This window comes from Microtus pennsylvanicus, chromosome 13, assembly GCF_037038515.1.
Source record: "Microtus pennsylvanicus isolate mMicPen1 chromosome 13, mMicPen1.hap1, whole genome shotgun sequence".
In the NCBI taxonomy this organism is placed as follows: domain Eukaryota; kingdom Metazoa; phylum Chordata; class Mammalia; order Rodentia; family Cricetidae; genus Microtus; species Microtus pennsylvanicus.
In genome coordinates, this window is record NC_134591.1 from 55,486,375 (window position 1) to 55,511,944 (window position 25,570).

Consider the following 25,570-nt stretch of genomic DNA (forward strand, 5'->3'; position numbering starts at 1 on the left):
ACCACCTAACGTGGCGCTTCATGCCTGTAAGGAAGAGCAGGGATACAGGGCTGGATAGATGGCTCAGTGGTTATGAGAGTATACTGCTCTTGCAAATTTGGTTCCCAGTATCCCCATCTGGCGGTTCATAACCACCAGAACTCTAGCTCCAAGGAAATCAGATGCCCTCTTCTAGTTCCCATGGGCACTGTACACATGTAGCATACACACACATAGATGTGAGAAAATAATAAAATAATTTTTAAAAAGCTGAACTAGAAAGATGAATCAGTGGTTAAGAACACTGACTGCTCCTGCAGAGAACTAGGGTTCAGTTCCCAGCACCTACATGATGGCTCACAACCACCTGTAATTTCAGTTTCGGGGAATCAACGCCTTCTAACATGAAGGCACCAGACATGTACATGATACAGATGAACATACAGGCAAAACATCCATACAAATAAAATAAATAAGAATTTCAGCTGTCAGGGTTTGTTGACAAAAAAGAAAGGAGGGAATGGTGGGAGAGGGAGAAAAGACCAGGGTGTTGGCTGAGAAGCTGAAGGCTGTCTGGGAAGCAGAGGCTCCAGGGTTGGCGGGTAGCTGTGACTGGCTGTTCACTGTATGGGAGGCAAATGTGTAAAAAAATGGCCTTTTGGATAGTAGTTTTGAAATGCCAACTAGATGCTGAAATAAAACATTGAACAAACAATGGAACATACTATTCTAGAGTTCAGATATGTTCACACTTGGTCTTAAAACCCAGGAGACTTTATGATGTCATTTATAGAGTAAACATGAAGAGGGAAAAGATCAAGATCAAGGGTTAAGCCCTAGAAAACCTCCAGCATGAGATGTGAAAGAATAAAAACAGCAAGAGATTGTAAAAAACGAGGCATCAGAAGTGGAGAACCAAAGGGGCATGCTGTCCCAGGAGCAGGTGAGGATTGAAACTGACTGTCAACTGGTGGAGGTCACTAAGTTCTTCATAAGGGAAGTATTGATAAAGTAAAGAAAATGCCCAATCAGAGTAAACCAAGAGCAGATGGAAAGAGAAGAATCAGTGACAAGTGAGGACAACTCTGTCAAGGAGTCTTGCAGTGAGAGAGATGTGTTAGCAAAAAAGAACTCTTCTTAGCATGTGCGATGTAATGAACATAACAGTGTTTGTTAAAGACATAAACACTGAAGAATACAAATCAATAGCACAGTACCGTGAAATTGAATTGTGCTCCCTTTTTCTCTAAAACAGAGCACTTCATTCAATTAAAAAGTAGGGGTTCACAGAGCTTCATTCACTCAATAAAAAAACCCAGCCTTAAATAAAGATGCCCTGGATACAAAGAGAGCTGCTCCCCCACAGTGGGGAAGCAAGCAGAGAAACTCCTCAGCTATGGTGTCCATAAATGGATTTGCTTGGAAGGAAAACTAACATTTATTATGCAGCTACTATAAAGCTGCATCAGGGCCAGGGGTGGTGGCGCAAACCTTTAGTCCCAGCACAGGCAGGCAGATCTCTGTGAATTCAAGATTAGTATGCCCTACATAGTGAGTTTAGGCCAGTCAGGGATATACATTGAGACTCTGTCTCAAAAACAAAACAACACATCAAAAACCTCCATATGTTATTTCATTTCATCTTTATGCTATCCCTGGGAAGGATATAGTCTACCTTAGATACATGACATCTCTGCACACAGCAGGTAGAATCCTCCAGTCTGCAGCTTTTCGAAGCATATATGTGTATATTTTTGTGAAGGCAAAAGGGGAACAGCCTTTGAGAAAATAAAATAGATATATCACTTAGTGAAAATGAGAGATCTGTGCTCCGTCACTTACAGGAAGTGGTTAGAGGCTGGCAGAAGGGAGAGGCTAGTTTTCTTTTTAGATATCATTCACTATACACAGAACAAGTCACTAAATGTCATGTTTAGCACCCAGAATGTTCCTACCTAACAGCAAAAGGACAGGGCCCTAAACCACCAAAGCACACATCCACACCCAAATCTACCTGCAGGAATAAACTTAGTAGAAGAAAGGTGTATTATAGAGAGAACTAGAAACCTTAGGTTTCTGGAGCTGTCAGGATCCAGACATCAAGGTGTAGCCCTAAAACTCTTGTGGCCTACACTCTCCTGTGAGTACTTGGCATCTAACTGTCAAAGGGCAGAGGATGTGATCTTCACACAAGTGAATTAGGAGACATCCATGACCATCTCCGTGATACTGAAACAATGCTAAACAACACCAAGGCCTAGAACATCTACAAATATTCCACATACTCAAGAATTCATTGGACATAATAAAATAACAAAAATTTCCTATTTCTTACTCGGCAAACCTGAGACATTAGCATTCTCATAGCCAAATGGGCCTGTTTCACATTTAGATTATCATCTATAAAGCATTTAGTGCCTGTGGGTAATTTATTCAACTTAAGGAAACCTCTACTTCTTTATCTGAAAATGATGATAACAGAACATGTCTTAATAAAGTTATGTGAGGATTAAATGACTTAATGCACTCAAGGTGCTTGACATACCCAATAATTAATGGTCATTATTGTCATTGCTCAGACTGCACAAAACTTTGGAAAACTGGTATCTGATCTCATCACCTCAACAACCTCACCTAACCTACCTAATCCCAGTCTCTCGCCTTCCAACCCTGACCTTAGTCACTACAAGATTAATCTCTTTGGTACATAAAAAATGACTAGTACATCTTGAATATTCCATTCCTTATTTGCAATTTTTAAATATTTACTTATTTTGATTTTACATTGTTGAATGTTTTAAGTTTGAATGCATGCTGTGCACTACATGCATGCAATGCCTGTAGAGGCCAGAAGGGGGCACTGGAGTCTCTGGACTGGAATTACTGCTGGCCAAGATGGTTGTCAGCCATCATGTGGGTACTGCAAGTTCTCTTAACCACTAAGCCATCTCTCCAGCCACACTTAGTTAGTAATGTCTTCTAAAGTTTCTGGTTTCTTCCTGCCAGAAATTTAAGCCCCAAACTGCCTGGCTTTACAATATTCTTCGCATTTGCATTGTGCTATTTCTCCGTTCAATCACTGAACACAAATCAGATTTCTAGTAATCATCAAGACCAGTATATCTACAGAATTTCCCCAACTCCTCTTCCTTTCTTATTTTATTATATTTCATCTGTCTTCCATGATGTAGGACTTTATAATGCAGTTGAACACATTCTTTTAATCCCTCACTAGATTGCTTTAAGTTATTTTTAAAGGTGTATGAGTGTTTGCCTGAATGTATACATGAATACATGCTTAGGGCCCAAAAAAGCCAGAAGGGGGCATCAGATTAGCTTAAACTAGAGTTACAGATGGCTGTGAGTTACCACGTGAGTACCGGGTCCTCTGCAAGGACAGCAAGTACTCCTAATCAATGAGTCATCTTTTCATCCCCTTGATTTTGTTGAAGCTAGATGAATGCCTGTTGGGGAATATTTTCAGGTGTGTGACTTTTGTGTATGTTGCATTTGTTTAAGTCTTTGAAGCTGTAATTCTTTGCCTGTCTAAAACGCTTGATGGTCTAATGAATAATAAATAGCAAGGCAAGAGCAAGGATAGGCGGGGCTGGCAGGCAGATAGTATAAACAAAAACAGAAACAAGAGGAGGAAGAAATCAGGGGCCAGACACAGAGTAAGAAGGAAAGGTAGCCAGGAATAGAGAAAGAGAAAAGCCCCAAGGCCAAAGACTGATGGGATTTTGGTTTGTTTTGTTTTTCCTTGAGACAGTGTTTCTCTGTGTAACAGTTCTGGTTATTCTGGAACTCCCTTTGTAGACCAGGCTGGTCTCAAACTCACAGAGATCCACCTGCCTCTACCTCCCAAGTGCTGGGAATAAAGGCCAACACCACCACTGCCCTGCATAGATGGAATAATTTAAATTGAGAAAAAATGGGCAAGAAACAAGTCAAACTAAGGCTGGGCATTCATAACTAAGAATAAGTCTTGGTGTATGATTTACTTGGAAGTTGGGTAGCAGACCCCCCAAAGAGTAAAATAGACAACAAATGCCTGTGTGTTTTTCATAAAATCTTAATAACTGGATATTTGTGGAGTGAGCAAATAGCTATTGAACAAAAGGGTCTAAAAAGTGCTATATAAGAGTTAGGTGGTAGAACACTTACTATGTAAGAGCTAAGTGGTAGAACACTTACCTAGCATGCTCAAGGCCCTGAATTTGACTTAGTACCATGGAAGGAAGGGAGAGAGTGACAGACGGAGAGAAGGAAAGAGGTGCATAAGGGGAAACAAACTCAAAAGAGTAAAACTGAGACCAACAAATCAGGAATATTCCCAAATATGAAAGCTTCAGGTCCTTCTGAAACTACACCTACTTCACAGACTAGAGGACCAGCACCTAGAAAACCATTCACCTCAGCACAGGGACAACTCCAAGAGTTCTAAGTAGTCGGGTCCCTCAGGCAATAAGCACAAAGTGAGGAGTCAAACCACCTCTACTGATGGACTTTCAGATCTACCTGGGAACTTAGAGAAAGATGACCCCGAGGACACATGTGCAAGCTTTCCTCTTTCCTGGAGCTGTAACGAAGCCAGGCACATCTTTAGTCCCAGCACTCAGGTTGAAGTAGGTGGATCTCTGTGAGTTTGAGGCCAACCTGGTCTATAAAGTGAGTTCCAGAGGAAGAGATGTGGTGTGGGAGGTCCTTCTGTCTCTGTGTTGCTTTTATTGGTTAAATAAAATTGGTTGAATAAAGAAACTGCCTTTGCCTGTTGATAGGGCAGAACTTACGTAGGTGGAGAAGACGGAACTGAATGCTGGGAAGAAGTCAGAGAGACACTATGGAGCCGCCAGAGTCAAACATGCCGAAACTTTGCCAGTAAGCCACTGCTACATGGCGATACACAGATTAATAGAAATGGGTTAAATTAATATGTAAGAGTTAGCCAATAAGAAGTTAGAGCTAATGGGCCAAGCAGTGATTTAATTAATACAGTTTCTGTGTGAATATTTCTGGTCTAAGCTAGCCGGGTGGCTAGGAACCAACAAGCAGTCTCTTCCTACAGAGATGGAGAAGGGGGGGGGGGGGGAGAAACTGGTCTATTAATTCAGAAATTCTACTTCTGGAATTCTTTCTAGATATGGATTATGCCTGGCATCCAAGCTCTGGACACTTTGCCCAGTTCAGCAGTTGCGGCTCTTAAGAAAGGCAAAGATAAGAGAAATGATAAGCTGAGGGACAGAGTACAAAATGAAGTGGGGGTGACCTGGGAAAGCAGTCTCTATCAGTCAGTCAGTCAATCTGTCTGTCTGTCTGTCTATTTCCCTCTGACCAAGACTTTAATATGATCTGTTAACCAAATCTACTTCCAAATTGTGGCTTCATACTGAGGGAGGTGGCCCTTGTACGTATCAGGAAGCTGTGAAGGGGGCATCCAGAGTTCAAAGCCCTTAGCTACATACTGAGTTGGAGGCCAGCCTCCTTATATGAGACATTGCATGCTGCCCCCACCCACCATCACCATCACTGAGTTCTGGATTCATCTCTAGTTGTGTTTCTTTGAAGCAATTCTTACATTCTGTAATCCTTAGTTTTCTCTACTGTAAAAGGGAAGTATTAAAGATAAACTTCTGATGTCCTGAGATACCTTTAACACAAGAAGGTAGTACAATACTTGGCAGGTCTGTATCTACAGTAGGTAGAGATGTTCAAGTCCCAGCTGACCACGAGACGTACACAAATTATCCATTGAAACCAGGCTTTGGCCTACAACAGCTAATTTTAGGTCCCTAACAGTTTTTCAGACCCTGGTAATAACCCTAAATGAAAAGGAAGAATTTGTCAATGAAAACAAAGGTAGACCCGTGAGTTTCCTTCCAACTGCTGACCTCTTAAGCCTGGTCAAGACTCAAATCTAAGCCTGGCATGCTGTTACACACCTTTAATCCCAATAGACAGAGGCCAGGCTGGTCTACACAGTGAGTGCCAGACCACCCAGAGCTACAGTGAAACTTTCTCTCAAAAAAACAAAAACATCCAATCTATCACATTAGAACTATTTCATTCTTTCTTGAGAGTCTACCACCAGGCTCTGCTTCTAGTTAATAACACCTTTGCCCTAATGACCCTGCCCAGAACTCAAGGGTCAACACCACATAAAATGTACTCAATAGGCGCTCCCCCGTGAGTTCATTCATAATTATGGGATCGTGACAAAGCTACCTACATTCTGTGTTTTGCGTCCATAATAGGGATGAAGGGAGGGAGGGGGGAGAGAAACTTTCTCAGAGTAGCTACCCAGGTTAAAGAATTCCTGCATTTCCTTTGTCCGTTCTCCTCCATTTCTCAAAGACCTACTCCTCAAAGCAAGGCATGGAGACAAGCCTGTAATCCAAGCACTTGGCAGGTAAAATAAGAAGAATCGGGAGTTCAAGGCCAGCCTCAGCTACACAGTAAATACCACAGTATCCAGGGCTACATAAACAAGACCTTGTCTCAAACAACCAAAATAACAAAAAAGAAAGAAAGAAAGAAAGAAAGGAAGGAAGGAAGGAAGGAAGGAAGGAAGGAAGGAAGGAAGGAAGGAAGGAAGGAAAGGAAAGGAAGAAACTGAAATTAAACAAAAGCAATTTCTCTCCACCTTGGTTTCATTCTTTACCAAGCATCTGGAGAGGCACATCCAGCACACCTGTAACCCCAGCACACCTGTAACCCCAGCACACCTGTAACCCCAGCACCTGGGAGGTAGAAGCAGGAGGCTCACTTGAGTTCTGGAGACCAGCTTAGACAACAGAGCAAAACTTCATCTCTAAATAGAACAGAAATACCTGGTGTCTGGAATAAATGATCTTCAAACACTCAGTAAACTCACAAAGTTTTTACTATAAGCTCCAATTTTTTGCTAACGCTCTAATGTGTGTGCATAAAATGTGTGTTATTCCTGTGCCAATGCACTTGGGATAACATTCGATAGACAGGAAATCTGGTCTACCATAGGCTTAGTGAGTCTCATCTGGAGCCCAAACCCCTAGTGACCCCTACTGGACAAAGACAGATACAGAAGACTAAACTGTCTGTTGCATTTCTTCTAGTAAAATATACACAGAACCTTGATCTTGCACGCTCAAGCCTGTCTTAACATGTTCCTATGGCACAGGAGGAACGGTGACAGTCCTTTCATGAGAACGGCATCACCGGAAAGCCAGTGGAAGCCAGTGTCTGGGCTGTGATGAGTCCTCCAAGAAAAAGAACAGACAGAGAAGGTGCAGTCACTGTCCCTGACCTTCTTGAGCAACCCCTTCCACTGCTGTGGTGACACACTCTCAGAAGAGCCCAGGAACTCATTGCAGTCAGGGCCACTCGGCATGCCTGGTGAGTAATACTTCCCCAGAGTATCCTCCCAGCTGCCCATGACTGAACAAGTCATAAAAGGAAATCTGGGTAACAGTGTCAGTTTTAAGGAAAACACATGGCCCATCCTGAAAACAGACAGTTCTCTAAATAGTGACTATTTAGAGATAGTAATAAAATAATTTCAACCACTGTAGGGCTTAGAATTGCAGTGAATTCACTCCAGTTTCAGTTGGTAGCAATGCAGAAACAGAAAAAGGTAAAAATGTCAATTAGTAAAACAAGTCCTGATGTGGGATTCTCCTCTGTGTGTTTTATTGCAAAGAAGCTACTTTGACCTATAGCAGGGCAGAATATAGCCAGGCTGGAAGAGATATATAAAGAAAGAGTAGGAGGAGTCAGAATAGTTTCCAAAGGAGACAGATACCAGATCCTTACCAGTAAACCTCAGCCTCATGCCAATACACAGATGAATAGAAACGGGTTAATTTAAGACATAAGAGTTAGTTAATAAGAATCCTGAGCTAGCAAACTTAGACAACAATAAGGACACTAAAAGAGACTTACACAGATCTAAGCTACATGGAAAGTAGAAAGTAGAAAAAGACAAGATCCCCTGTGTAAACTGGGAGCATGGGGATCTTGGGGGAGGACTGAAGTGGGGAGGGGAGAAGCAGGGAGGGGAGCAGAGAAAAATGAGAGCTCAATAAATATCAATAAAAATGTATAAAAAAAGGATCCTGAGCTAATAGGCCAAACTGTGTTGTAATTAATATGGTTTCTGTGTGATTATTTGAGTCTGAGCAGTCGGGAAACTATCTGTGAACAGTCTCTACCTACAAAGCCTTTCTCTGAAAACTGAAGGCCACAGTTTCTAACTTACATAAAACCAAAAGTGATGGGCATGAGGCAAAGCAAGCTAACCCAGGGAGTTGGTTACAGGTCATGCACTGCTTTATCTGGTAGAGTCAACAAGCTAGTCCCATGATCACAGTGTGAGGGCAAAGCCCAGATCTGTCATCCCAGAGGAAGGGAAGACCTTGTATTTACCTGCCAACCTCAAACGCCCAAAGGAGAGTTAAGAAAAAGAAGAGCATCTGCATTACTGGTCAGTGAGCGACAGGCATCTTGACACTTAACATTTCCTATTTAGGTGACAGCTGAAGCTCAATTTTCTTCCAAATGGGGTATATGAAGTTCTGACTCTTAAAAACAAAAATCTGGAATTTACTCCAATAATCTCAGAATAGATTCTAAGAGCTGTCGGGCAGGTGAGAAAATTTGTGGCTACTTTTGTCAGTTTACTTCAAAAATATTTCCAGGGGCTGGAGAGATGGCTCAGCACTCAAGAGCTGTTCTCCCAGAGGGCCAGGCTCTGATTTCCATCCCCACACAGTGGCTCACAGCTGTCTGTAACTCCAGCTCCACGGGATCTGATGCCCTCTTCTGACCTCCACGGACAGCAGGCACACAAATGGCGTACAGGCATACATGCAGGAAAAAGCACCCCAACGCATAAAAAAAAAAAAACCTCTAATGAACAGTCAAATTTGTCTTAAGTTTTTTGTTTTTGTTTTGAAGACAGAGTTTCTCTGTGTAACAGCCCTGGCTGTCCTGGAACTCCCTTTGTAGACCAGGCTGGTCTCAAACTCAGAGATCCACCTGCCTCTGCCTTCCTAGTAATGAGATTAAAGGTGTGTGCCAATATCAGTTGGCTGAAATTTTTTAAGTTTTTAACTAGGACTCAAGAAAGTTATACTTTACTATTATACACAAAATTAATCATCTCAAAGATGTTATATATCACAATTTTGTTTTGTTTTGTTTAGTTTCCTTGAAATTTGGGCCCTACCAGTACCAAAATAATCACATTCCTAGCTCAGAAGTAGGGAGGCATGGAGGGAAGTGGGGAGAGAAGGAAGAAGGGAGAAAAGAGAATTATTTATGGTATACCTAATTACTAAAGGCAAAATATGCTAAAGAATTTCAGTAAGAATTAAACATAAAATACCGTCTGGCTAATCTTGGATAACTCAGAATGTCTAAGTAATACACCAGACCATATGTAGATATTTAGCAAGTCAAGAACTCAAGAATGAACTTAGAGTTCCGAGTGTATGCCTAGTACTGCATGACTTCCAACCACACTGCATCTACTTACTAGTTCATAGGAAGTCAACACTCTGAATCTCTACAGTCTTTTCTAGCTCAAAAACTCTTCAGTTCTATGAAATATTTACTTTCTAGGTACTACATTAACTATTACTGGTAACAAAAAGACAATTACAAAGCTGGTCCCATAGTGGGAATCCACTAGGAAAATAACATGTATATAAAGTAATTTTCACACACGTGTTTTGTTTTGTCCTGATGGCAAGACTCAAGGACTCGGGTAGGGAGCTTTAGAAACTCAGTTGAGGGCTGGAGCAGTGCTCAGTGTCCAGGGCTGGAGGGGTGGCTCAGTGTCCGGGGCTGGAGGGGTGGCTCAGTGTCCGGGGCTGGAGGGGTGGCTCAGTGCCCGGGGCTGGAGGGGTGGCTCAGTGTCCGGGGTTGGAGGGGTGGCTCAGTGTCCGGGGCTGGAGGGGTGGCTCAGTGCCCAGGGCTGGAGGGGTGGCTCAGTGTCCGGGGTTGGAGGGGTGGCTCAGTGTCCGGGGCTGGAGGGTGGCTCAGTGTCCGGGGCTGGAGGGTGGCTCAGTGGCTAACACCAGAATTCAGATCCCAGCATACACACTGGCTGACAACTGCAACTGCAGTTTCAGGGTTTCCAAAGCCCTCATCTGGCCTTTGCTGTCACCACATGCATGTGGCACACGCGCACACTCACACACACACACAGAGGTACACTCAGGTACACATATAATAAAATGTATAAATAAATTTTTAAAGGAAGAAATTCAATCAAATAGTCATTGCCTGTTGGAAAAATCAGAAAAGGCTCTGCATGTGAGGATAGGCCTGGAACATTGCCAAGGATTTAAGCATCTGAAGTAAGAAGAGTCGACCTTCCAGAAGGAGAGAATGTTCAAGAAGGAGAGTGGAAAAGAAAAGGTGTACAAATATTTAGAATAAAGCTTGTGAACGGGGTGGTAAGAGAAAACAGAAAATTAACTTCTGCCCAATTTTAGTTATCTACATTTCTGAAAACTTCAGAAAAGTGACCACAGGAATAAAAAAATTCCACAAGCCTACAGAAAAACAAAACAAAACAAAAGATATCAATTAAAAAAATGATAAACTGCAGAGTAGATGAACAAATTTTTGTTGTTTTTGTTTTTCAAGACAGTGTTTCTCTGCGTAGCCCCAGCTGTCTTGGAACTCGCTCTGTAGACCAGGCTAGCTTTGGCCTCGAACTCAGAGATACACCAGCCTCTGCCTCCCGAGTGTTGGTATTAAAGGCGTGTGACACCACCACCAACCAGCTCAAATATTTTTCTTTTAGTTGTGTGTAAGGGCCTGTGTGGGTGTGTGTACTGGAGCCCTCAGAAGTCAGAGATGTTGGATGCCCTGGAGCAGGAGGCACAGGAAATGGAAGCTGGGAATCAAATTTACTGCCCTGGACGAGAACAGCATTGCTCTTGAGCACTGAGCCATCTCTCCAGCCCCAAATAGTCAGAAATTTAAATTTCCTGGGTTTGATCCCTGGCACTGTTTTTTTTGGGGGGGGAGGTCCCTCTTAAAAATTTTTTATATGTATTATTTTGTGTGTGGTGTGTGTGTGTGTGTGTGTGTGTGTGTGTGTGTATGTGTGTGCGCACGCGCGCGCAATGACCTATGTGTGAGTGGTGGAGGACAGAGAACAATCTTGATTGTAGTACTTCTTTGGAGACAGGTTCTCAGGCTTACAACTCAAGGACACACTAAGTAGACAAGCTGAGTGGCCAGGAATCCCAGGGATCTGTCCGCTTTCTACCTCGTCAGTCCTGGGATTAAAAGTGTCCCACTACAGCCAGCTTTTTTGCATGCAGGCATCCTAGAACTCAAACTCCTAGAACTCAAACTCAGGTCTTTGTGCTTCCAGGGGAAGCTCTTTACCAACTTAACTATTTCTCAAACCCGTGGTTAATTACTCACCAATCAGCTTAAGAACTAACACTAAAACATAAAACATTAAACTGGTGTGTGTGGAAGGGGTGTGTTATAAAGCCCAGGTAATCCTCCTGTCTGCCCTAATGCTGAACATTTTAAAGGAGATTCTAACATCATTGACAGCAACAAAACTAAATGATCAGAAGGAATTTACATGAAAAACAGGCACTGGCGGAAATAAATCAAATTAAAAACAAACAAAAAAACCAGGAAGAGCAGGGGAGACATCTGACTCAGAGGCCAGTAAGATGGCTCCATAGGCAAAAGTACAAGCTTGGCAACCTAATTTTTTGTTTTGTTTTGTTTTTTTGTTTTTTCGAGACAAAACTTTGGTGCTTTGGTGTCTGTCCTGTAACTAACTCTTGTAGACTAGGTTGGCCTTGAACTCACAGAGATCAGCCTGCCTCTGTCTCCAGAGTGCGGGATTAAAGGCATGTGCCACCACCACCCAGCTTGGCAACCCAATTTTAATAGAGGACACCCACTAGGTAAGCAGCGTGAGAAGAGGTTCCCCAACTGCAAAATGAGGAAGGAGGGGCAAGGCAAGGGATTTAGGAGTCGGCCCACTTAGGCTGAGTACTGAAGAGATGGCTCAGCACTCTGGATGCTCTTCCAAAGGACCTGGGCTCAGTTCCCCATGTCTATGTGGTAGCTCACAACTGTCATTAACTCTAGTTCTAAGGGATCCAATGCCCTCTCTGACAAACCATGGTAAACACATATATACACATGCCTTCATACATTCAGATCAAATGTTCATTATATAAAATAAAAATAAATCTTTAGAAGTAAAAAAATAAAACAATGAGAAAGAGTGCTAATGGGTAGAAGAAGTTTGCCTAGAAGACCTGAATTTGAGTCCTCGTACCGGAAGGATGGCGTTTGAGCCATGGGTAGTGTCACACAAAAAAAGGACTGTAAGGCTCAGCTACAATGAGAGTTCCAGGACAGCTCTGGACACACAGACCTAACTTAAAAAAATTAAAAAGACAAAACAAACAAAAGAAAAGTTGGGCAGGACTATTTAAAGTCTTAAATGAAAACTTTGGCTTTTACTCCATAGTCCATAGAGTATTTTCTGAGGAGGGTGAGGAGAGAGACCTTGAACACTCTGGCTAACTGGGGTTTCAGAATATTCTCCATGACCGGTTGCTGTTCCACCTTTCATTAAAGACATCTAGCTCTTTTCAAGGAGAAAAGACAGCCTATACATTTTGTATGCCAAGAACAAGAACATGTCAAGTTCCAAATTATTTCTGCTCAGTTGCATGCATCTCACCTAGTAAGTCAAGGATGACTTGTAAAACTTAATCACAAAGACAACCTTTGGGAAGCCCCCAAACTAAATTTCCCCTAGGGAGCATGTCCCCTGGGACCTTTGGCACTTTAGGTTAGAACTCTGTTAATGATCTGTTCTTCCATGGAGAGAGGCAGAGAGCAGCACAGCTGGTGAGGGGGAGAATATTGCTAAGACCCAGAAAGCACAGCACCCTTGTCTGTAAATTCGGCCCCTCCTGACTCACTTCCTTCTTCTCAGCGATCACTTTTCACCTCGCGTGGACTTAGTTCTGTCTAAAAGCAGAGATCATGGCCAACCAGCCAGGAGGCTTCTGGTGAAGACATTATCAAAAAACAAGCAATCCCCCCCCTCACTTTGGAATTGCATTTTTCAATTTTTTAGTCTTGCTTATGATATATCACAAAAAGTTATGTCAGCTGGGCAGTGGTGGAGCATGCCTTTAATCCCAGCACTCAGAAAGCAGAGACAAGTGGATGAGTTCAAGGCCAGCCTGGTCTATAGAGTGAGTTACAGGAAAGGCTTCAAAACTACAGAGAAACCCTGTCTCAAAAAACAAAAAAAAGAAAAGGAAAAACAAAAAGCAATGTCTTCTAGTTTTGGTGGTGGCCCATGCAGCCTAATGTCTATGTACTTTTGGATAAAAGAGGAACAGCAATTGAGCAATTGATACTGCTAAGCCATCTCCCCTAAGACCTTCCTTAAGAGGCCTGAAATACCTCTTTCTTTTCCTGTAAACTGATTTAACCTCTCACTGTACAATCACACAGGCTCTGGCGGCTGCTAAGACATAGTGGTGACTATGAGCATACTCTTATAAACCTAATGAAAATAGCCAAATTTAGTGCTTTGACATTATCAAAACCCATCTATCCTTAATAGCTTTATTCACATTAACCACTGGAGGGTGCTCTACTAAAAAAAAAAAAGAGTGGGGGGGGGGGGCTTGGGCTTAGGTTAGGAAGCCTAAAGATCAAGCTCTTTTCAAAACACTGGAGGAACCAGAGTACTTTCAGCAATAGGTAGCACCCCTGACATCGGGCCTTCTGATGTCAAGTTCCTGCATTTACGTCAAGGAAAGTGACACACCTCTAAGTCAGCTACCAAAAAAATATGTCAGTCTCAACTCCAAGACACAGACCCTACTAGCCAGAGAATGGTGTTGAGTGAAAGAAACCACATGAGATTATGGCATTGTGAAAGAAGTCCATGACTAGCACAGGATGCTGTGGGCCAATCGTATATACACCCAAGACATGCACAGACTCGACCACATGCTCTGAGGGCACATGAACAACACTGCCCACACGAGAGTTTCTGAGGAGGTAACTAAAAAGCAGGTGATGTTTCCTGTGATCTATGCCAGTCAATCATTCCCGCTGCCCAGGCAACCAACCACACCATTCACACTCAATCAAAGTTCCTGTCTCCACCTGTTCCTCTGACATCACCCTGTCATTATATTTTCTTTGAAATTCCTCTGATGAAAAATGAGTCATTTTCCTGCCAACACAGGCTGGAGCCTGTAGCATGCCATTCTTTTGCCATAGTGTTCTGGAGCAAGGCGCCACCCAGCGGCTTTTCCAGACCTTATTTCCATACCACTCAGGAAAGAATGCTTCAGAGCAAGCTTGTAGATGAAGTAATTCTTTGTGGATCTAGGAAGGTGGCTGGGAACCAGAATACAAACTGGCTATTCCCATGGGACATAGAGCTGAGAATTAAAGTAGAATAGGGCACAGTCACGTGGAGGTGGGAAAACTTCACCCCCAGGGGTTAAGCTTATAAAATTTTAGATTCTGATACAAAATGTCATCAACTACTCTAGTAAATGGTTGCAAACCTGTTAGGGACACAGAAGCTGCCCAGAGCTCCAGACAGCCACAGTCCAGCTTCAGGAGTCTTGATGGCAGCCTAATGGGCAAGGTAAAAACTGACAGAGTGACATCAGATACAAATCACCATCATATTTTTATTTACTCGATTTATATGTATTTATTTATCCCCTGTGTGGTGGGGGTGGTGGTGAGGTCGTGGAAGTCGGAGGAAAATGTTTGGGAGTCAGTTCTCGCCTCCGCCATGTGAGGCACCTTGGACCCGCTGAGCCATCCAATGCCAGTTCTACTCTAATATTTTAACGGCAACTTCATTGAGAATTAACACACTATACAAGTCTACAATTCACTTTTTAAAGTTTACAACGAATGGATTTTACTATATTCACGAAATTGTGCCATCTAACTTGAGGACATTTCATCACCCCTTAAAAAAATACATCTTATCAGCAGTCCCTTTCAGCTTTCTCCCTTCTGGTTTTGCAGCCACTACCCTACTTACTGTCTCTGGGGATTTGCCTATTGTGTATAAACAAAACCAAGCATTATAAAGTCGTCTATCTCACGCGAACCCATCTACTTCTTAAGGTAGACCCATGTTCTTACTGATCAGTATTTTTGTTCAATTGACAAAACATATTCTATTTATTACTAAACTTTGTTTAATCCACTCATTAGCTGATGGATACTTAGGTTGTGTACACTATTACATATGTTGAGCCATGAACATTTTTATAAAGCCTTTCTATGAAAGTATGTTTTCAGTTTTCTTGGATATATTTTTAGGAAAACTACTGTTTCTAAAGTAGATGCAATATTTCATACTGCTAACAGCAAAATATAAGGGTTCCAATTTCTCTACATCTTCACTGTCTACTTTTTGTTGTTGTTTAGTTGGTTTTTGCTTTGTTTTTGTAGACAAGGTTTCTATAACCCTGCCGGACCTGAAATTTCCAATATATTTCCTGCCTCTGACTCCCGAGTGCTAGGATTATAGGTTTAAGGTTCCAAGCTGAAGGCACAGCAGTTTAAAGGTCCCAGATGGAATTCCCAGTGCTCACATGGCTGCTCAGAGCATCTGTAACTTCAGTCAAAGGGACCCAATGCCCTCTCTAGCTTCCTCAGGCACCAGGCATGCACATGCTGCACATACATACCTGCAGGCAAAGCTTATACGCAGAAATAAAAAAATAAATAAATTTGGGGCTGGAGAGATAAGAGTGCTTATTGCTCTTCAGGAGGGCCTGGGTTTGGTTCTCAGCATCCGAATCAGGTGGCTCACTGAAACCTGTAACTCCAGGTACAAAGAAATCTGACACCTCTGTTTGCTGGCCCCCCCCAAACATGTCACAAACACACACACACGCACGCACACATACACAAATAAATAAACATAAGTAAATCTTAAAACAGTCTGAATATGAATTGAAGCTGGTGTCTCATTGTGGCTTAAATCTGCATTCCTTTTTGAGGGGGAGGAGTTGGGTTTTGGAAAGAGGGTTTCTCTGTGTTAATAGCCCTAGCTGGCCGGGCGGTGGTGGCGCACGCCTTTAATCCCAGCACTCGGGAGGCAGAGGCAGGCAGATCTCTGTGAGTTCGAGACCAGCCTGGTCTACAAGAGCTAGTTCCAGGACAGGAACCAAAAGCTACGGAGAAACCCTGTCTCGAAAAACCACAAAAAAAAAAAAGAAAAAAAAAGGGCTGGAGAGATGGCTCAGTGGTTAAGAGCATTGCCTGCTCTTCCAAAGGTCCTGAGTTCAATTCCCAGCAACCACATGGTGGCTCACAACCATCTGTAATGAGATCTGGTGCCCTCTTCTGGCCTGCAGATGTACACACAGACAGAATATTGTATACATAATAAATAAATAAATAAATAAATATTTTTAAAAAAAAAAATAGCCCTAGCTGTCCTGGAACTCACTCTTCTAGACCAGGCTGGCCTCGAACTCACAGAGATCCGCCTGTCTCTGCCTCCCAAGTGTTGGGATTAAAGGTGTGCACCACCACCACTCAGCAAACCTTTATTTCTTTAAAGCCCAGTAATGTGGAGCGTTTTTCGTGTGTTTACCTTGTGCTTACTTGCTATTTGTACACTTGCTTTGGAGAACGGCTACTCAAATTCTCTGTCTGTTTTTTATTTAGTTGTCTTCTTTCTGTTGAATTCCAAGATTTCTTCATATGTGTTAAGTATATGTACATTATTAAGTACATGATTTTCAAATACTTTCCTACTGTGTGAAATGTTTTTCACTTTAAAAACATTTTCATCTGGCTGGTAGTGGTGTACACCTTTAACCCCAGCATTCAGGAGACTGCTGGGTCTCTGAGTTGGAGGCCAGCCTGGTCTACAGAGTATGTTCCAGGATCGCCAGGGCTACACAGAAAAATTCTGCCTCAGAAAAACAAACAAAAACACCCATTTTCTTTGTGTATATTTATTGTACAGGGACCGTTACACTGGGACATTTTCAATCAAGCTATGTTTTCTCATCTTCTAGATACTATCTATAATTTGAAGCACGACCATTTTCAATTTTAATATCTATATCTATCTGCTCTCTATCTATCTGTCTGTCTGTCTTGTCTGTCTATCTGAGACAGGATCTCAGCTAGACTTCAGACTACTCTAGAACTTACTATGTAACCCAGGCTGACCAGTATAGTTCATTAGAAAGACCATTTGCTCTCCCCTGGCTTGATCATTTAGTTTTCTTTACAGCCCAGTCCTACCTGCTTAGAGATGACATTGCCCACAGTGGGTTGGGCCCTCCTAAATCCATTTTAAAAATTCATTGCCGACAGGGCCACAGTCCAATCTGATCAAGGCATTCCTCACTTGAGATTTCCTTCTTCTTAGGTTACTCTAGGTTTGTGTCAAGCTAACAGCTAAAGTTAACTATGACAACAACACCTTTTAACAACTTTCTAAAACAGCCCGCCACCACAGGTCTTAAGACATGGGCTAGAGGGATAGCTCAACTGTTAGGAGCACAGGCTGTTCTTTAAGAGGACCCAGGTTCAATTCCCAGCACCCACATGGCAGCTTACAACTGTCTGTAACTCCAGTTCCAGGGGATCTGACACATTCACACCAATGCACATAAAATGAATTTAAATATTTTTTTTAAAAAGACATAAGACATATAGACCTAGCCAAGCACAACTAGAGTTGAGAAGAATACAAACAGCTTGAGATATGCCAGAGTCTGCCAGATGTGGCTCATTTCTCCCCCAATAAAGAAAAAGAAAAAAAAAACAAACAAACAAAAAGAATTACTGTGCCCTGCATCTCTACTAAAAACTCCTCAAGAATTATAACTTTTCTAATTTATGTTTTAGTTTACAAAGTAGCAAATTTCTTTATGGCTGTTTCATGCATATGTAGTATTAGTTGACTACCTCTCCCCTCCCCAGAATCATATATTTTTATATATAAGTACCTACAAATCCTTCTTTGCTGTGGGACAATGGTCTTTTATCCTGTCACTTGCATTATTTCTAATAAAACGTTGATTGGCCAGTAACCAGGCAGGAAGTATAGGCAGGGCGACCAGGCAGGAAGTAGAGGCAGGCCAACAAGAATTCTGGGAAGAGAGAAGTTTCAGTCTGCAGTTGTGACCCAGATGCAGAGGAAACAAGATGTGACTACCTCGCTGAATAAGGTACCGAGCCATGTGGCTAACACAGACAAAATTAATAGTCTAATATAAGATGTAAGAATTAGTTAATGGTGCCCAACATATGGACAACATCATTCACATAAAGCCTGAGTGAGCTTGGGAAGTAATTCTAGACAGAAAAGAATGGAGGTAAGCATGGCTTATCGATAGCAGCATTTTCTCAGATGGGCTCTGTTTGCTAGAGGCAAATATGTCTCATTTAGAGAGATTTCCTGGGCTGGAGAGATGGCTCAGAGGTTAAGAGCACTAGCTATTCTTCCAGAGGTCCTGAGTTCAATTCCCGGCAACCACATGGTGCCTCCCAGGTACCTATAATGAGATCTGGTGCCCTCTTCTGGCATACAGGCATACACACAGGCAGAACACTGCATATGTAATAAATAGATAAATCTTTATTTTTTAATATTTATCTATTTATTATGTATACAATATTCTGTCTGTGTGTATGCCTGAAGGCCAGAGAGGGCACCAACCCCATTACAGATGGTTGTGAGCCACCATGTGGTTGCTGGGAATTGAACTCAAGACCTTTGAAAGAGCAGGTAATGCTCTTAACCTCTGAGCCATCTCTCCAGCCCTAAATAAATCTTTAGGGAGGTTTCCTAACTCAGCTTTAGCTGCAAAAACTTTGCTGCCCCTTTAAGAGGCTCTGCCACAAAACTCTTAAATGGTGTTTATGAATAGCTGACAGCATGCTTCTTGGTGGTGGTATGGACTTGAATCACCACACAATTGTGGCAATAAACACAGCTCTGGCCAGTACCTCCACCATGGGGCTAGATTCTCAGAAAGCTAAGGAATGGGGTGGATCCAGCCATCAAAGCCACAGCTTTAATCCTAGCCATATCGCTTAGCAAATTAAAGTCTCATGTGGTCAGAAAAAGAGAGATATACAGTAAAGATAGATTCAAAGACGAAGAAAACCTCTAAATGGTTCACAGTGTGTTTAAAAATATATGTAGGCAGGGCTGGAGAGATGGCTCAGTGGTTAAGAGCATTGCCTGCTCTTCCAAAGGTCCTGAGTTCAATTCCCGGCAACCACATGGTGGCTTACAAACCATCTGTAATGAGGTCTGGTGCCCGCTTCTGGCATGCAGACATACACACAGACAAAATATTGTATACATAATAAATAAATAAATAAATAAATAAATAAATAAATAAATAAATAAATAAATTTTATATGTGTATGTAGGCTTGGGAGAGAAAATAAAAATATTAAAGTCCTTAAAAAAGAAAAAGAGTAGTTGGGTGTGGTGGCACACACCTTTAACCCCAACACTTGGAAGGCAGAGGCAGAAGGATCTCTGTGAGTTCAAGGACAACCTGGTCTATGGAGTGAATTTTAGGACAGCCAAAGATACACAGAGAAACCCTGTCTCAAAATGCCAAAAAATAAAAATAAAAGAAATAGAGGTTAAATAAAGCCACATAAAGATGAAAACTACACAGAGAGTCTGGATACTGTATGTTATTGTGTTGTCTTTAAATTGTTTGATGACGGAGGTAGGAGCAAAAGCTGCTAAAAGACATTTGATTATAAATGCTGCTGGATTAATCACATATATATTTTATATATTTATATAATATTATATATATATGTATGTGTATATATATAATATATAAAATGATGACTTTAAAATTTAAGTCAAAAGGTATGTTACCTTGGAGAAGAGGTTTTGCTTTTGTTTCCACAGGAAATGAGGGACTGTGGATTCATTCTGTGTTAAGAAAACTCAGGTTTGACCAAAGAAGACCCTCTGAGAAATCTCCCAAAGGAGGAATGGCCCAGATGTCTGAGTTCTACATACAGAACAGTTTAAAGACTGCTGCCTGAGATGATCAAGCCTCACAGGACACTTTAGTCAAGACCTGATCATAATTTTAAATTTTCTTTAGGTCCCCCTAAGGTTATCAGTGCTCCCAATCAGCAGGAAATAGCCTAGAAAACTACACCCACATTCCCCCTCAAAAAAATGGAGTTTGGACGTTTGCCTTTGTTTAGAATGTTGGTTACAAGTTGTTATGGATAATGGTCAGGAGAAAAGCTAAACAAAGGAGATTCAATTCAGAGTTCTTGTTTTTAAAAGGGGGGCGGTGTGCTGTGGGACAATGGTCTGTACCCTGTCACTTGTATTTTAAATAAACGCTGACTAATTCTATATTTTCTTTAGATCCCCATAAGATTATCAGCACCCCCAACCAGCAGGAAGCCTGGAAAACTACGCCCACATTTCCAAAAAATGGACTATGGATATTTTCCTTTGTTTAGAATATTGGTTTCAAGTTGTTATGCGTAATGGTCAGGAGGAAAGCTAAACATAGTGTATTAGATTCAGAGTTCTTTTTTTTAAGGGGGGAAGTGCTGTGGGACAATGGTCTTTTATCCTGTCACTTGTATTATTTTTAATAAAATGCTGATTGGCCAGTAGCCAGGCAGGAAGTAGAGGCAGGGCAACCAGGCAGGAAGTAGAGGTGGGGCAATGAGAATTCTGGAAAGAGGGAAGTTTCAGTCTGCAGCTGTGACCCAGATGCAGAGGAAACAAATATGACTGCCTTGCCGAAAAAGGTACCAAGCCACATGGCTAACTCAGACAAGAATTATGGGCTAATGTAAGTTATAAGAATTAGTAAATAAGAAGCCTGAGCTAATGGGCCAATCAGTTTATAACTAATGTAGGCCTCTGTGTGATTCTTTGGGACTTGACAGCTGCAGAACCCGGTGGGACAGAAAACCTCAGTCAACACTTCCTAGGAGAAATAGATAAGTGCAGGATGACAAGTATGAAATAGGCTTGTATGTAGCAATATGCTTGGGAGAAGCGATCACAATAACACTGAACACTTCATGTATACAGAAAAGTGTTTTCTTCAGCTTTAGAGAAATGCTGGGGATTATGAGGCTCAAAGCCCGTGGCCCTTGGGTATTACTACAACTACTTGGCTCTAACAAAGACTAAGAAAAGCACAGTTTCAAACTATGGCATCTAAACTTTAAACTAACATTGTGAGAAGAGACAAAACGCTAACCAAAGGCAATCTAGACTATCAATCCATGGCAAAACTAGTCTAACATAATTAAATGCTTAATACATGTGCCAGGCAATGCTCTTTACATACACCTGAATCATTCCTACTTCTATTCATAAAAGTAGGAGTCCTCATACGTACTTTCTATAACAGAGATCCAAGACTGAAAAAGATGAAGTAACCTGTCCCAGATCAAACAGTTATTCAGGAGTACAGCTGGATGCAAACCCAGGCTTCTTCAACCCCCACTTTAGTGCTCTTCCCACCAAGTCCAAAGCTCCCCAATATACCAACTCTATCTATTCACCTGAAGGCCTTCATGAAACCACACAAAGGGCAGCTGAGTCCCACCCAAACTGCTCTGTGTATGGCTGGTTTTCTTAGAACAATTAGAACAGCATGTGGGTGGAAGAACAGAAGCAGGAGGAATGAGTAAAAATGACGATGGACATCAGTAAAGAAGTCTTATTTGAAGGTGGGCATGGTGGCGCATGCCTTTAATCCCAGCTCAAGGGAGACATAGGCAGGTGGATCTCTGGGCTTGAGGCCAGTCTGGTGTTTAGAGTGAAGTTCCAAGCCAGAGTTGTTATTACACAGAGAAACAATTTCTAGAACCCCTTTCCCCCCAAAATAAGTCTGTGTGGGAGTTCACCTTGCTGCTAAAAAAATGAAACTGAACAAGGGCAGGCAGTCCTGGCAACAAAGATACAAAGACAGTCAAAGCATCAGTCTTCTTCCGCTGGTGATTTCCAACTGTCCCCTGTAAAAAGAAGTTAAATTATTCCTTAATCTCTGTTTAATCATTCTCTACAAGTTCACTGTGGTTTAACTCCTCATATTCCACCTCCAGGGAGCTGGAGAGATGGCTCAGAAGTTAAGAGCATTGCCTGCTCTTCCAAAGGTCCTGAGTTCAATTCTTAGCAACCACATGGTGGCTCACAATGAGACCCCTGTAATGAGGTCTGGTGCCCTCTTCTGGCCTGCAGGCATACACACAGACAGAATATTGTATACATAATAAATAAATATTTTAAAAAAACATAATTGACATATTCCACCTCCAACAGACAGCTTCCTAGAAGACCCTAGGAAGGAACTTGAGAGACAATCAAGAGATAGCAAGTGCAGGAGATAGTGGTACACACTTTTAATCCCAGCACTGGGAAGGGGGAAGCAAGATCTCTGGAGTTCAAGGCCAGCCTGGTCCACCTCTCCAGGCCAGATAGGGCTGCATATTAAGACCCTATCACAAAAGAACGAGGGTGGTAAGAGGACAAGAAACAAGAAAGGTGACTGGAATTTCTTATAAGTCTAGATCTACAAAACATTCCACCAGTCGGAAGTTTTATAATAAAGTCATGAGCCACCTGTTCCATAAGTTTCTCAACTGGGACACCTAATTCATTCCATGGCCTTGCTGTAAGAAGAAATTCCAGAAGAGACGCCAGCATTTCACTCCTGAGGGTCAGGCCTTAGGAGCGATGGAATGTGCCTGGTAAGGATGCGATGCGGGGAGTCTGGGCAGCTGGAAGCCTCCACAGGGGAATTCACTGAGGCCAGCTGCTTTCCCTCCATCAAGAGAATTTAAAAATAAACCTTAGTGGCCCTCATGCATCAAGAATCTTTTGGGAAAGAATGTCGCCAATTCCAGCAACTATTTGCTGGGGTGAACTACAGAAAAGGAAAAAGAGAAAATGCTGAGCACTCACTCACGAGGTGAGTGTGCCAGGACGAAAGACAAGGAGAAAACACACACACATTTCTATTTCTTCTTTTCAGCCTTAGGATGAATTTAACACAGGAGCCCTCTGCAGTGAGTGTTAGATTTTCCTTTCTCTTAAAAGAAAGCTAATAATGGAGCCAGTTCACTGGCCAGCTCTGTACACTTCCAAAACCTTCCTCCCCAGGAATCTGTAAATAAAAGCCTGTAAGGAGTGACCGTTTCCCTGACAGCCTCCATTCTGTGGAAACTCCCCTCTCCACATCCCCCACCATTCCCCATTTCTCAACCTGACTGAAATAACTACCACACAGCTTCTTGGAAATTGCCATTTACTTATTCAATGGGGAGCATTATTGCCATGGCAGTACAACTTTTCTTTGGAACCAGCTGACTGCGGGGGTTTTAGCATTGTGTTCACTCAAATGATTCTTGAGGCTTGGGTCACTGAGAGCTAGCTGCCTCTATGCACTTTGGGGGCAATGGCTCTCCCATTTACTACAGCTGCTGCTCACGATACCAAAGTAAACAGCGCAGAGCAAAACGGAGACACTTCCCCAAAGCTATTTCTTGGAGCTGACTCTATCACCAGGTGACACTGGCATAAGTCAGTGGTAGAATTTCCACAGAGTGTGTAGGCCCAGGGTTCAGTGCCCAGCAAGGGGGAGGCGTAAGTACTAGAGTTCCGTCTTCCTCTATGAACACAAATACCTCTGCCACCACCACTACTTCCTCTCCGTCAGGATTTAAAATGTTCTGAATGATAGGTGGGTGGCTCCTGGAAAGCTAGCTCTCGGATGCTCTTTTTAAACACCAGCTGCTAAGGACTAAGGCGGTTCTCGGCATGTTACCATCCACCTGGAAAGCCCCCCTAGAGAAACACTACCTGACCAAGGCCACCTAGAAAACTGACAGGACACAGCTACTCAGACGCAGAGCCTTCCCTCCAGGTCAGCTGTCTGCATACCATCAAAGCCTTGCATAGAAACTGCCCTTTGTAAGACCTTTTCTGCAGCAGAGCAGAGGGCCTGGAAGGTGGAAATGGGTGCCAGGACTACAATCTAAAATGGAAAAGTCTTGGGTCCCCCAAGACTGCTTTTTTTGTTGTTTTTTGTTTTTTAGTTTTTCCAGACAGTTTCTCTGTGTAAACAGACTGTCCTGGAACTTGCTTTGTAGACCAGGCTGACCTGAAACTCACAGTGCTAGGATTATAGGTGTGCTCTACCACCTGGCCCCCACAACACTTCTTTTTTGTTTTTTTTGAGACAGGGTTTCCCTGTGTAACAGTCCTAGCTGTCCTGAAACTAGCTCTTGTAGATCAGGCTATCCTCAAACTCACAGAGATTTGCCTGCCTCTGCCTCCCAAGTGCTAGGATTAAAGGCGTGCGCCACCACTGCCCGGTTTCTTAAAAAAAAAAAAAAGATTTATGTATTTATTATGTACACAGTGTTCTGCCTGCATGCATGCCTGGAGGCCAGAAGAGGGCACCAGATCTCAGTACAGATAGCTGTGAGCCACCATGTGGGTGCTGGGAATTGAACTTGGGAAGAACAGTCAGTGCTCTTAACCTCTGAACCATATCTCCAACCCCCCACAAGACTTCTTTAAAGATCCTGAATGTGAGCTGGGTGAAGTTATGCAGTTTGTTTATAAAAGCTGGGCAGTGGTGGCTCACACCTTTAATCTCGGCACTACAGAGGAAGAGGCAGGCAGATCCCTGAGTTCGAGGCCAGCTTGGTCTACAGACCTGGGTCCATCTCCAGCACCCAAAAAGGTCTAAGAATTACAACAAACTTAGCTATGAAATGGACTTAGAAGTGAAAACTAAAAACAGAAAAACAGCAGGAAGCGGGATCAGTGAGGTGGCTCAGTCAATATACATATATGTCACTAAGCCTGAGAACCCAAGTTCAATCCCTGGAGCCCATTTAGCCAAAGAACTGACTTCCACCTGAGCCACAGCGGATGTATACCCACAACAGATAAGTGTAATTTTAAAAAATTAAAGAAGAACAGCAGAAAAATCACAGCACACATTTTTTTCCTCCCCCCCCCCCCCAAGTCTGGCAAGAAAGAGGGAAAGTATTTAAGCAGTGCTGAGGAGAAGTCCTGATCCCACTCAATGAGGTTCTACCTCAAGGTGAAGCTATGTAAAAGGAGAGGCCTTGAATGTGAGACTTCAAGTGTCAGTTCCCATGTGCCTGTTTCAGTGTAAGATTACTTTCAAATATAAAATGTCCCTTCTTTTACATGATGTTTCAGCTCTGCCCTATCATATAGTCAAAACCATGTCTGTTTGTTTATTAAGAATTATTTTTATTTTATGTATATGTGTATTTGTCCTGCATGTGTGTATGTAAACCAAGTGCCTGTACGCATACTTGGTGCCTGCAGGACTGGAAGAGGGCATTGGATCCTCTGGATCTATATGATGAAAGGAGAAAACTGACTCCCACAAGCTGTTTTCTGACCTCCATAGGCACACATATATGTACACACTAAATAAATGAATAAATGCTAAAGGCAATTTAGAAAAAAATTAGAAAGAGGTAAAAGACCTAAATTTGTATCGCTTCCTAAACCACTTCT

At 42.4% G+C, this 25,570-nt stretch overlaps 1 protein-coding gene across 15 annotated transcripts in view; it reads right to left on the reverse strand.

Moving 5' to 3' along the window:
- Macf1 (microtubule actin crosslinking factor 1) overlaps positions 1-25,570 on the reverse strand; it is a 337,047-nt gene that overhangs the window by 220,302 nt on the left and 91,175 nt on the right. The gene's annotated exons all lie outside the window — the stretch shown is intronic.